A 14,712-nucleotide genomic window follows, 5' to 3' on the forward strand; every position below is an offset into this window, starting at 1 on the left:
AGCATCTGACTGGGGGGGATGAGAACTGTTTGTAAACAAAACTGTTCTCTCCCATCAGCTCCTGCACTCTGATTTGAATGTCTGGCTACAGCACAGCAGTGTGCTTACAGTGAAGTGTGCATATACCCCCCCTACCCTAGTAAAACAGCACACTGTTAACCATTGCCCCACATGTTAAAGCCTTCCTGCCCAGTGCTAATAGTGCATTTTTATTAGCGCTGATCACTGTATTGGTGTCAATGGGGATGTCGGTGACACATAGCAGGCATTCTGACTCTGAGGGGAACTGACTTTAAGTTGCTGATTGCTGCCATAACTAGTAAAAATAAAAATCCCAATGTGTGTGTGCATTTGTTAATGCTATAACTTTCACGTAAACCAATTAACTTACACATTGGGATATTTGTTTTGAGCAGACGTAGCAGAATACATTTTGGCCAAAATTAGAGTTTTAATTTTTTACTGGACATGTTTAATAGCAAAGTCAAAAATAGTTTTTGTTTTTTTTTCTCTTTGTGGGTTTTTTTGTGCAATCCCCCCAAGGTGATAAAATACAACAGAGCTCGATTCGTGGGAAAAAACGTAAAGTTAATTTGGGTGCCGTGTTGCATGATCATGCAGTTGTCAGTTAAAGTAACGCAGTGCCGTAATGCAAAACATGACCTGGTCAGGAAGGAGGGTAAATACTCTGCAGGGCAAGTGGTAAAAAAACAAAAAAAAAAACCTTGACCCAGACACTAACCCTTGCATTGACATTGATCAAGGTATACTTTTTCTGAACTTTTTTTTCTCCTCTCTGAAAGGGCAGAGATACAATGCATCTCTCTTCCATTCAGCGAAAACAAGTGATTTGCGTCACAGTGATTGCTGTGAAAGCCTCTAATTGGATATCAAAGTAATCATGTGACCCAGAATTGGGGAGTTTTCAGTCCTGATCGTTACTGACACCCCCATCTTTGTGCTGGGAGTGTGCCCCCAGCACAGACTGGTATGTGGTTGCAGGAAACCAGCTCTCTACACAAAGCTGCAGTTTAGCAGCTTATAAAGTTGGACTGATGTGAATGTAAAATATATATGTAAAGCGCTGCGTAAATTGACGGTGCTATACAAGTACCTGAGATAAATAATAATGCTCTTGCTATAGGTGTAAGCCAGTGTCTCCAACCTTTTTCTTGTTTAATCAAGGCACCCTTTTATGGACAGTCTTGAGGCACCCTATTCTGAAATGTGAAACTATTCTAATTTATATAACATCCACATGTAGCACACCCAATATGAGGTGCTTTATTCTTACAAAGCAAATACGCTTGCACACTGGTACTATTCCAGTGTTTCTCTTCACTTTTTAGCTATTACTGAGCTAATGTGACCCCAGCACTGATGGAGGGGTGCAGGGGAGGGTCAAACTAGGATGCTGTGCAGCATGCCTGGATCTGGGGTGGCCCCCCCCCCCCCAGCTGGCTGAGTTTCTTCCCCATCCCAACACAGGAATGTGCAGTGTGATTAGTAAAATTCAGGCAGCAGTAGACAGGCTATCTTGTGTCCTCCCTTCCTGTCAGTGCAGTGCTCCTGCACACAGCAGATCACACAAGATTGTTAGTTCGTTTGGCACACAATTTAATTATCTTCCGTATACACATTTCCTCCTCCTGGGATATGAGTAGTCCTTGCAGGAGGTAGCGTGCTGGTAATTACACTGTGTGCAGCCTGAACTACTGATTCTGTGTGTGGAGGAGCGCTGCACTGATGGGAAGGGGAGGACACAGCACAACCGCCTGTCTCCCTGGGGTTTTTTTTTTCCTTTTCAGGCGGGGAACATAATGTGAGGGGTTGGAGGGTGTGACTTGTGCTTGGAATGAGAGGTAGGGAGATATTTGCTAAAAGAGGGCAATACCCCCGGTTCACATATATGTTGGTGTGTGGGCCGCATTTTGTATGGACTCCCATGCCTCTGACACGCAGGGAAGAAGTCCCTGTACCTCTTTGGAAAAACGCAGTCTGAATGGGAACTTCGGTTCCCAGTATGGTTGCATTTTCCAGTGCGGGCAGCATGCCATTAGAACTAATGGCACCTGCCCGCGGGTCTGCATTTCTCTGTGCGGGTGGTGTGGCTGCACGGATATTTGTGCGGATCCGCAGCTGCACCACCCGCACAGATGTGAGCCTAAGGTCAGGGTGGAAGGGTATGTGCTATTAGGAGGAATGAGGGTGGGAAATATGCTAGGAGGGGGAGGGGGGGGGTGGCTAATATGCTAGGTCTAGGAGGAGGATTGGGGGAGATGTTTGGAGGGGGGTTGGGTATATGCTAGAATTATGTGTTAGGGGATGGGGGGGGGCGATGATGCTAGGTGGGGCGATTGGGAAGGAATTTGTGAAAGGGAGTTTGGTTGGATATGTGCTAGGAGGGGGGATTTAGGGTGGAGGGATTTGGGCTAAGAGGAGGATTTTTTTTCAGGGGGGATTTGAGTTAAGAGGAGAGGGTTGCAGAGGACTTGTGCTAGGAAGGAGAATTTTGGTGGGGACTTAGGGGGGGAGGGAGAACTTGTGCTGGGAAGAGTAATTTGGAGGGGGAATGGGAGGGCATTATGCTAGGAGGGGGATTTGGGGTATAGAATTTGTGCTGGGAGGGGGGATTTGGCAGGGAGGATTTCTGCTAAGATGGGAAATTTGAGGATGTGTGCTAAGAGGGAATTTTTTTTTTTTCTTTTTATGGGTGAGATGTGAAATGAGGGTACTGAACAGATCTACTCCTCCCTTCCTAGCACATAGCTGAGATTTGCTTGACTTTCCTTATAGACACAGCCTCAATCTGTAGCCAAATAAATAACGTAAATATGTGCCGCGCTCCAAAAAGATAAATATATAATCAATATACTATAAACCATGTGATTAAAAATCTAACTTAGAAAATGTGTTTATATAAATGTAACTAAAAATTGTCTATCAACCTGTAGAATATAACTCCTAATATAAATCCAATTGAAATTACATATAAAATGTGTGTGTGTATATATATATATATATATATATGTGTGTGTGTATATGTGTGTGTGTATATATATATATATATATATATATATATATATATATATATATATATACACACATACACACATACAATATTGTCCACTCTGTGTTGGTAAACCGATAAAACCAGCATCATCAAATGGACTTGATTTGATATTCTTATGCGCTCACCTTAATTTTAGCATAGCTGAAAATTAAGCTAAAACTTTTTTTTCCTAAAAGGACAGATGAGATATTTTCCTGTGGTAAATCTCCTTCCCGAGATGTAGCTTATACGTTTTAATATTTCTATTATTCCACCTGGGGACTCTCAGGTTAGCTGAAAAAAAAAAAAAAAAAAAAAAAAAAATACCTGGCGGGATATTATCACAATGGAGAAACATATTAAGGAGAGAATGATCCCTAGAAAACTCAGATGAGAATTACCTATTGATGATGGGTAAATAGAACAAGAGGACATTGAGGAATGGTATAACTTTTTTAGTGAAAAAGGCATAGAAGTACTCCAATTCTTAAAAAGCAAACAAAGGCAAATTTAAACAATTTATGAAAGCATACCAAGATAAAGTAGAAAATATTAAAGATTATCCAGATTTTAATACATGAATGAATTGAATAAAAATGTACATCAAAAAGATCTAGAAAATAAGAAAGAAAATACCTAAGAGTAAATCAGGATTATCAACAAAAAACAAGTTAAGTGGCAAACAAAATTCACAACTAAAGAAGTCAAATCAACAGATTCTGCACCAGTCAAATGGAGAGGAAACTATCTCCTAAAAAGAAAGTACTAGGTTTTAAAACACCGCTTAAGTATACCCCTAGGAACGAGTATAGAGATTACAGACCTCATTATAATGGCTACACACAGCCACCTCGGAGAAATTCAGATTTCCAATTATTGGAAACCTCAGCATATAACATCAGGCCAATTTAGGGCTATTTCCTATTATCCCCAACAGGGAGGTAGAACTGAAAATAATCAGTATAGAGGTTATCCCTCTAGAGGAACACAAGGGTATTACACACAAGAGACCCATGAGATGCAAGAACATAGTTGCAACCAGGTACCATACCATCCTAAACCACAAAGAAACCAGGACCTAAACCTTATAATATACCACAACATAATAGATACCTTTAGAGTTGGAAGAGCCAGATTCACCTCTTCCTAATTCTATTTGAGGGTTCTGATCCCACCATAAAAAAGGAAGGGAAGAACCAAAAAACGTATTAATAAAAGAGGGAGTAGAGGAGGAAGAAGGCATCAACAAAAAAAGAAGGGACTAAAAGGAGAAGGTGTATTAAATCTAAGTGGTGCAATTTTAAAAGATGAAGAGATTTATACATTGGATAAGGGATTAAAATTTGCACCAACTAGAGGACTAAATTAAATTTGTTACGTATGTGAGCATACAAAAATTTGTAAGAAACCTCAACCTTAAAAAATATTACGCTCAAAATCCTATTATAAATAATAGTCGTGAGGATGCATCCACACATCATAGTAATCTAAGGAACAAATCAGTTTTTAATTCCAACATTGTAGACAATAACTATATAGATATTTTTAAAAAAATTAGTATTAGAAGATTCAGAAACTCTGAATATTAAAAAATATAAAGAAGAATTATTGAAAAAAGGTATTGACAGCTTCAATAAGAGGAAGGATATAGTAATATGTCCAGCAGATAAGGGAGGAGGTATAGTGATGGTATCTAAAGATTACTATGAATCCACTATGAATAATATGCTGAGTGATGTTGATACATACAAGAGATTAAATGGTAATCCTACAAAAGTCTACAAAAAAGAACTTATTAAATTGATACAATATGAAAGTCGGAAAGGAGTTTTAAATAATAAAGAAAGATATTTGGTACCTTCAGTTTGCAAACTACCTATAATCTATTCAGTCCCAAAAATACACAAGACGTAAGACATTAGTAAACCACCAGGCAGATCCATTATTAATGGTATAGATTCTTTAACCTCAAGATTAGGTGAATATATTGATAACTATTTACAACCATTAGTGGTAAAAACTACAGCTTACTTTAGAGATACAAAGCATGTAATACAAATTATCCAAAATTTAAATGTTAACCCAAATACTATTCTAAGTACAACAGATGTCTCATCGCTATATACTAACATTGACCATGAAGGAGCTATAGAAACGGCAAAATGTGGACCCTTAATAAATATTCTAATATCCCAAGTAAACATAAAAGGTTCATTATGAAATGTTTAAAATTTTGTTTAGATCATAACTATTAGAGATGAGCGAATTATTCAAAAATTCGATTCGCTGATTCGCCGAATTTGCGGAATAAATTCGATTCGATGCGAATTTATTCGCTGCGAATTTAACTTATTAAAAGGGTTTCTAGGCTTCAGAGAGCCTTTATATTAGTGCAGAACACTGTACCTTTAATTTAAATGCCCTTGGAGTCTGCTGGGGAAGAGAAATAATACTGTCAGTCAGTATGACATGCAGATGAGTGCCGTCGATCTTAGAATCACCGCACACTTCACTCATTTGGGCAGTCACGGGGCCAAAACCAGAGTGTAGAGCCACAGTGTGGCGGTGGAGGCAGCAGCAATGGGAGGCCATACAGCACCCTATGACAAAATGGAACCCACCAGCAGTGTGAGGAGACCTGAAAGTGGCACATGGCAGAGTGTGGCGATGGAGACAGCAGCAATGGGAGGCCGTACAGGGACCCATGACACACTCTGGACCTGGCAGCAGCATGAGGAGGCGGTACAGGGGCCCATGACAGAATATGGGCCTGGCAGCAGCATGAGGAGTCGGTACGGGGGCCCATGGCAGATTACGGGCCTGGCAGCAGCAATGGGAGGCCATACAGCACCCTATCACAAAATGGAACCCACCAGCAGTGTGAGGAGACCTGAAAGTGGCACATGGCAGAGTGTGGCGATGGAGACAGCAGCAATGGGAGGCCGTACAGGGACCCATGACACACTCTGGACCTGGCAGCAGCATGAGGAGGCGGTACAGGGGCCCATGACAGAATATGGGCCTGGCAGCAGCATGAGGAGTCGGTACGGGGGCCCATGGCAGATTACGGGCCTGGCAGCAGCAATGGGAGGCCATACAGCACCCTATCACAAAATGGAACCCACCAGCAGTGTGAGGAGACCTGAAAGTGGCACATGGCAGAGTGTGGCGATGGAGACAGCAGCAATGGGAGGCCGTACAGGGACCCATGACACACTCTGGACCTGGCAGCAGCATGAGGAGGCGGTACAGGGGCCCATGGCAGAGTGGCGAAGCGTAAGCAGCTTAAATTGAAGGCCATACAGAGGCCTATGTTAAAAAGTCCCCCCAGCAGCAGTGTGGGGAGACGACTATCAAGAGTCCAATGGCAGAGTGGCGGAGCAGAAGCAGCTTCAATTGAAGAAGAAGAGGATGAGGATGAAGAAGAAGAGGATGAGGAAGAAGATGAGGATGAAGAAGAAGAAGAGGAGGATGAAGATGAGGATGAAGAAGAGGATGAGGATGAAGAAGAGGATGAGGAAGAAGAAGAAGAGGATGAAGAAGAAGAAGATGAGGAAGAAGAAGAAGAGGATGAGGAAGAAGAGGATGAAGAAGAGGATGAGGATGAAGAAGAAGATGAGGAGGATGAAGAAGAAGAAGATGAGAATGAAGAAGAAGAGGATGAGGATGAAGAAGAGGATGAGGAAGAAGTAGAAGAGGAAGAAGAAGATGAGGATGAAGAAGAAGAAGAGGATGAGGATGAAGAAGAAGATGAGGATGAAGAAGATGAGGATGAAGAAGATGAGGATGAAGAGGATGAGGAAGAAGAAGAGGATGAGGATGAAGAAGAAGATGAGGATGAAGAAGAGGATGAAGAAGAAGATGAGGATGAAGAAGAAGAAGAGGATGATGAAGAAGAAGAGGATGAAGAAGAAGAGGATGAAGAAGAAGAGGATGAGGAAGAAGAGGATGAAGAAGAAGAAGAGGATGAAGAAGAAGAGGATGAGGAAGAAGAAGAAGAAGAAGAGGAGGATGAGGATGAAGAAGAGGATGAGGATGAAGAAGAGGATGAGGATGAAGAAGAGGATGAGGAAGAAGAAGAGGATGAAGAAGAAGAAGATGAGGATGAAGAAGAAGAGGATGAGGATGAAGAAGAAGAAGATGAGGATGAAGAAGAAGAGGATGAGGATGAAGAAGAAGATGAGGATGAAGAAGAAGAGGATGAGGATGAAGAAGAAGAGGATGATGAAGAAGAAGAGGATGAGGATGAAGAAGAAGAAGAAGAGGATGAAGAGGAAGAGGATGAAGAAGAAGAAGAAGAAGAAGAGGATGATGATGAAGAAGAGGATGAGGAAGAAGAAGAGGATGAAGAAGAAGAGGATGAGGATGAAGATGAGGATGAAGAAGAAGAAGAGGATGATGGTGAGGAAGAAGAAGAAGGAGGAGGATGAGGATGATGATGAAGAAGAGGAGGATGAAGAAGAAGAGGATGAGGATGAAGAAGAAGAGAATGAGGATGAAGAAGAAGAAGAAGATGAGGATGAAGAAGATGAGTATGAAGAAGAGGATGAGGATGAAGAAGAGGATGAGGATGAAGAAGAGGATGAGGATGAAGAAGAAGAGAATGAGGATGAAGAAGAGGATGAGGATGAAGAAGAAGAAGAAGAGGATGAGGATGAAGAAGAGGATGAGGATGAAGAAGAAGAAGTAGGATGAAAATAAGAATTCCAGTACAGCAAAAAGTGTATCTGCAGAGAGCTCCGCTATTTCTGACAGTTCTCTGACAGTTCCTTCACATTTACAGCGGTTGAAACGTATCTATTTGTTTCCGAATAAAAACATCTGTATCCTAAATGGAAACAAATAGATACAATGTTTCAACCGCTGTAAATGTGAAGGAACTGTCAGAGAACTGTCAGAAATAGCGGAGCTCTCTGCAGGGACACTTTTTGCCGGCTGTAGAAGGGATGAAAATCGGCCGATCAGGAAAAATTCGATTCGTGCATCCGAAGTTTGGTAATTTTCGGATTCGGCGCGAATCGAATTTTTCCTAATATTCGAAACGAATTCCACTTCGCCAAGTTCGATTCGCTCATCTCTAATAACTATTTTTGGTATGATAAAGAATATTTTTTACAAGTGAAAGGAGTAGCTATGGGCGCTAAATTCGCCCCAAGTATAGATAATTTATACATGGCTAAGTGGGAAGAAATTAATATCTTCCATAATATCAGAAAAGAAGTATTAGTATATAATAGATATATTGATGATAAATTAATCATATGGGATGGTGATCAGACACAACTCATTGATTTTTATGAAAGTTTAAACAAAAAGGAAAAAAATATTACTTTAAATTGGGATATAAATACTGAATATATTAATTTTCTGGATATTCAAATTAGAAAAGAAGGATCTCATCTGTCTACAAATTTTTTTTTTTAAATTAACAGATAGAAATGCATACATCCCAACGAATAGCTGCCATCATCAATCATGGTTAAATAATATACCGAGGGGTCAATTTATGAGGCTGAAAAGAAATTGCACAAAGGATATGGATTATATAGACTAAAGTGAGATACTATCGAAGAGATTTATAAATAAGGGATATAATAAAGAAAAAATAGAGGAAAGAAAGAAAGTGGGACGGATGGATAGGACAGTCATGCTTACTAATACACAAAAAGAAAATACAGAATATATGGAGGTACCAGTGGTCTTACATTATAATAAACAGTATAAAGCAGTCCAGAATATAATTAATAGGCACTGGAATGTGCTGAAGTTGGACAAACATTTAAATAATATAATTCCTGATAAACCGAGATTTATTTATAGGAAAGCTCCTACCATTAGAGACAAAGTGGTAAAAAAATATTTTAGAGCCACCATTAAGGAGCAATACTATCAGTTTTTTTCCAAGGAGTAGGTTTCTATGTGTGTGGATGATGCTACATTTGTAGGAGAGTAACACATAATCCTAAATGCAGATTTAAATTTCACAACACACATAATGATAAAGAATACAAAATCAAACCATTCATTTTGTGTGATACTAAAGGAGTAATTTATGCTCTAAAGTGCCCATGCAATTTAATTTATATAGGACGCACTAAAAGACTGTTGAAAGAGCGTATAAAGGAGCATGTGTACAATATTAACACAGGATACAAATATCATTATGTTTCACAGCATTTTAGACAGCACCACAATAAAGATGCCAGATTACTTGAGTTTTGGGGTATTGAAAAACATACCAACCACTGGAGAGGGGACAACACCATTAGAGAAATTAGTAAGAAGGAGTCTAAATGGGTTTATGAAATGAGTTGCCTAGCCTCTAATGGTTTAAATAAAGAGTTTGATCTGTCATGTTTTATAAGTAATTATTACATTTTTTCTTCTATATGAACTTTTATTTCCATAATATGAATTAAATATTTATTTTAGAAAATTATTTTAACTATCTACAGTGATGATGGGATTAATCTGATTAATTTTATAGGTCAATTTTATAATTAAAATGAATAGGGTTGGTTTTTTAAAAAATCCTTAGGAGTAGTGGTTACCATGACCTCTAGGAGACTCAAAATATATATATTATTTTAATAATTTTTTAGTATTATAAGGTTTTTATTATCATTTTTAAGGATGATATATGAATGAGGTAGAGGTAAACAATCTTGCATTTTTAATTTTAATTTATTTTATTTTTGTGTTTAGAATAATTTTAAATATATAAATAAAATTCAGAGAGTATGTGTGTGATTTGTAAAGTGTAATGATTATTTTAACTAGTATTGATTTAGTGATATATATATATATATATATATATATATATATAGTAATTGAGAGTAGGATATATCATATTCTGTTACATGTACTGTGTTTGAAATGACTATAGATACAATACAAATCACATATATAAAGTTTTAACCAGTATATATTAGTTTTAAGATAAGTGGGTAATCTCTGTGTTAGTCTGCATAATATCACCATCTGGAAAGCAGTCGAGTGACACAGAGTAAAGTATAATATACATTCTTATTCATAAGATTATCTTCAGCCTCTAAAATGAGTGCAGTTCATGCACAGATCGCAATTTTTAGACCCCAACAAGATGGTCGCGTCCATGCGGACTTCAACAAAATGGCGCCTGAAAGCCCTATATAAGGCTATCAGCGGTTGTGTCGTCCTATCATAAATCCCTGATGAAGCCATGTGACCCGGTGGCGTAACGCGTAGGGGAGGGGCTCTGACGTCACGGTGCTTTCTAGATTACACGGCAAGTACAGGAAGTGTGCAGAACACACACAGAGGTTTTTTCTTCACAATACAAAAAGCGTTTTTTATATTTTGCAAATGTGAGTGGAATATCATATTTTACCAATAAAAGGTTAAAAAAGGATAAGGCACTATGTTCTTTCTTCTTTTTTGACAATACTTATATGGAGCATTGAAGAGTGGAGCAAAAAGGAAGCAGTAGACCCCTGGAAGAGAGGGAGAAATCCATCCATCCATATCCAACACAGGGATCAGCTAACCTGAGAGACCCCAGGTGGAATAATAGAAATATTACAACATATAACCTACATCTTGGGAAGGAGATTTACCACAGGAAAATATCTCATCTGTCCTTTTAGGACAAAAAGCTGTTTAGCCTAATTTTCAGTTAGGCTAAAATTAAGGTGAGCGCATAAGAATATCAAATCAAGTCCATTTGATGATGCTGGTTTTACTGGATTAACAACACAGAGTGGACACTATATATATATATATATATTTTATATGTAATTTCAATGAATAATTTTTTGCACAAATTGGATTATTTATATTATGAATTATACTATAAAGGTTAATAGACAATTTTTAGTCATGTTTATATATACATTTTCTAATTTTGGTTTTTAATCACATGGTTTATAGTATATTTATTTATTTTTTGGAGCGCGGCACATATTTACAATAATATGCACTATTATATGAGTTAGTGTTCAGTGTCAGCAAACCAAATGTGTGTTAACGTAATTTAATTCATTAATCACTGAAGCACTTTTGTTACTCACCATAGTAGCTCACAAGCACTGTCACAATTTTAACTCAATCTGTAGCTAGCTACACACTGCAGCTGGATGCTGTGTAAGGGAATACAATCTCAGCTAAGTGCTGTGGTGTGGAGGATTCCAGGCTGTTTGCAATGTGAGGAAGGGAGGAGATCTGCTGAGTACTTTGCCAGCAGTGACTCTGTCCTCTTCTCTGCTGCCTTTTGTCTTCTTCCCTGCTGACCCCTTTACACTGCACTACTGACCCCTGAGCTCCATCTTGTCGACCTGATAACCCCTTTTTCCACCCTGCTGATCCCTGTCATATACTCTGTTGACCCTTGGGCCCTGATTTACTATTGTGCCTGGGCGCATTTCCGTGGGCAAACGTCTACTTTTTATGAGCGACCGTCTACTTTTACCCCGCAACGAGATTTACTATTGAGCAGTGTCCATAAGTAGACGCCCAATCGAATTTACTAACGAGACACACGCCCGGAATCAGACTCACAAAGCAGACTTGCTAAGAAGCACGTCTAACACCATGAAAAATCACTGCAGAGACATGTTCACTTAGAAATTTGCTTTGCCAAATATCAGGACTTCACTTTAAACAATATCTGCCATTTCAAAAAAAATTAAGAATGTGTTAAAAATAGTTTTTTTCAAGCAAATCAACACAGTAAAAAACTAGACGCCCGTGCAGTGTCTTTGGCCGATATAAATGCGCATGTGCAGAACACATTTTAGACGTACTCTCTGGGCGCTTGCTTTTTAGGCACTGCTCAATAGTAAATCTCAGTGTGGATTCCTCTGACAGCCGACACTCGGTCACGTCTACTGTGTCTTTATGTATTCTAATTTGATTTCCTTAGTTCTAGTGATTCTATTTTTGTTTCTTATCCTTTATAATTATTTCTGTAATGATTTTACTTATTTCGAAGGTCTAGATGATATTTATTTTGACAGCTGAATGTAAAAATAAAGGTCCGCAATAAAAAAAAAAAAAAAAGCGTGGGTCCCCCCTCTCATCCATACCAAGCCCTTCAGGCCTGGTATGGATATTAAGGGGGAACTCCACGCTGAAATTTAAAAAAAAAAAAACAGCGTGGGTCCCCCTCAATATCCATACCAGACCCTTATCCGAGCATGCAGCCCGGCAGGTCAGGAAAGGGAGGGGGACGAGCGAGCGCCCCCCCCCCTCCTGAACCATACCAGGCCACATGCCCTCAACATGGGGGGGTGCTCTGGAGCAGGGGGGCTCCCCCCCAAAGCACCTTGTCCCCATGTCGATGGGGACAAGGACCTCTTCCCCACAACCCTGGCCGGTGGTTGTGGGGGTCTGCGGGCGGGGGGCTTATCAGAATCTGGAAGCCCAGATCCCGGCCCCCCCCCCCCCACGTGAATGAGTCTGCGGTACATGGTCCCGCGACTCATTCACAAAAAAACAAAATGTGGTGTAAAAAAAACACAGTACAGGGTCTTTGACAAGTCCTTTATTAAAACAATGTCCCCCTGAAGTAGATCCAACGTCAATCACGGCGGCGGTGGCGGCGGCGACCCGAAAAAAGAAGAAAAAAAAAAGTTCCGTTCCCGTTGGAGGCTTCCAGCCGTCTGAAAAAAAGGCTAGCTGACAGTTCTTAAATAGGTTAGGGGCGGGGCCAGCCAGGGACATCATCCCCGCCCCTTACCTATTTGAGAAATGTCACCCTGTCTCTCCACTGAGGCTAACTAACTGAATGCAGGAGACAGTCTGACAGTTCTTATATAGGTATGGGGCGAAGCCAGCCTGGGACATCATCCGAGTGATCCCGCCCCATGTCACATGTTTGCTGTTCCCGGCTGGCCCCGCCCCATACCTATATAAGAACTTTTTTTTTTTTCGGGTCGCTGCCGCAGCCGTGATTGATGTTGGATCTACTTCGGGGGACATTGTTTTAATAAAGGACTTGTCAAAGACCCTGTACTGTGTTTTTTTTACACCACATTTTGTTTTTTTTCAGATTCTGATAAGCCCCCCGCCCACAGATCCCCACAACCAGGGTTGTAGGGAAGAGGCCCTTGTCCCCTTCGACATGGGGACAAGGTGCTTTGGGGGGGGGAGCCCCCCTGCCCCAAAGCACCCCCCCATGTTGAGGGCATGTGGCCTGGTATGGTTCAGGAGGGGGGGGGCGCTAGCTCGTCCCCCCCCTTTCCTGACCTGTCGGGCTGCATGCTCAGATAAGGGTCTGGTATGGATATTGAGGGGGTCCCCACGCTGTTTTTTTTTTTAAATTTCGGCGTGGAGTTCCCCCTTAATATCCAGACCTGAAGGGCTTGGTATGGATGGGAGGGGGGACCCACGCTGTTTTTTTAATTATTTATTTAATTCACAGAAATAATTTAACCATTTGCCGCCCGGCCAATGGCCGTTTGGCGGCTTGAAAGTTGCTTCTCCACTCCGAGTGCACGCCATTTGGCGTGCTCCCGCACATGCGCCGTTTGCGCTAATACAGAGCGGCGCAGCGGCTCGATCTGTCACCGGGCGTGTACCTCGGACACGGCCGATGACAGATCCGAGTACCGGCTCCATTGCAGGTACCATGTGACCTGCTGTGACCAATCACAGCAGGTCACATGACAGTTGTATACAATGGATGGCTCCATTCATGATGCCATCCATTGTATACTAGTGCCTAGCTGTGAATGGTCACAGCTAATCACATGCACATGTCATGTGATTAGCTGTGACCAAATCACAACTAAGCACAAAAAAAAAAAAAGTTGAATGAATCCATTTCATTCAGGTAAATGCTTGCTTATAGCGTAAAAAAAAAAAAAAAAATACTGATCACTTCCCCAAAGTAGTACAATGTTACTATGGTAACATTGTACTACTTTGGTCATAGTAAAATATGAAAAAAAAATGTTCAAAAAAAATTAAAAAAAGTAATAAAAAATTAAAAATAAAAAAAAAATATATATATATTTTTTTTCATACTGTCACCAGTCAGTGTCCCTGTTCACCGCCATGCCAGTTATATGATGACGCTGTACTGCACTGGTGACAGTATGTAAAAAAAAAAATAGTGAAAATAATTTTTTTAATTTTTTCATTTTCCGAAAAATTATGACAAAAAAAATACAACTTCAAAAAACTCGCCATGCCTCTTATGAAGTACGTCGGACTGTCTACTCTGCAAAAAGGGGTCATTTGGGGGATATCTGTACTATTCTGACATTCTTAGACCTCAAGAAATTAGATTGGCCGTCAGTACTTCAGGATTGATCAATAATCAGATCTATACCATAGTTTGTGAACTCTATAACTTTCCTACAAACTAAATAATACATCCTAATTTGGGTTATTTTCACCAAAGACATGTAGCAGAATACATCTCGGCCTAAATTTATGAAGAACATCTATTTATTTGTAAATTTTTATAACGGAAACAAAGAAAAACGTGTATTTTTTTCAACATTTTTGGCCTTTTTTTGTTAATTTAGCAAAAAATAAAAACCCCAGCGGTGATTAAATACCACCAAAAGAAAGCTCTAGTTGTGTGAAGAAAATGATAAAATTTTAGTTTGGGTACAGTGTTGTATGACTGCGCAATTGTCATTCAAAGTGTGAGAGCGCTGAAACGTGAAAAATGC

This window comes from Staurois parvus, unplaced genomic scaffold, assembly GCF_062004578.1.
Source record: "Staurois parvus isolate SC_StPar_1 unplaced genomic scaffold, SC_StPar_1.0 ptg002866l, whole genome shotgun sequence".
Taxonomy (NCBI): Eukaryota; Metazoa; Chordata; class Amphibia; order Anura; family Ranidae; genus Staurois; species Staurois parvus.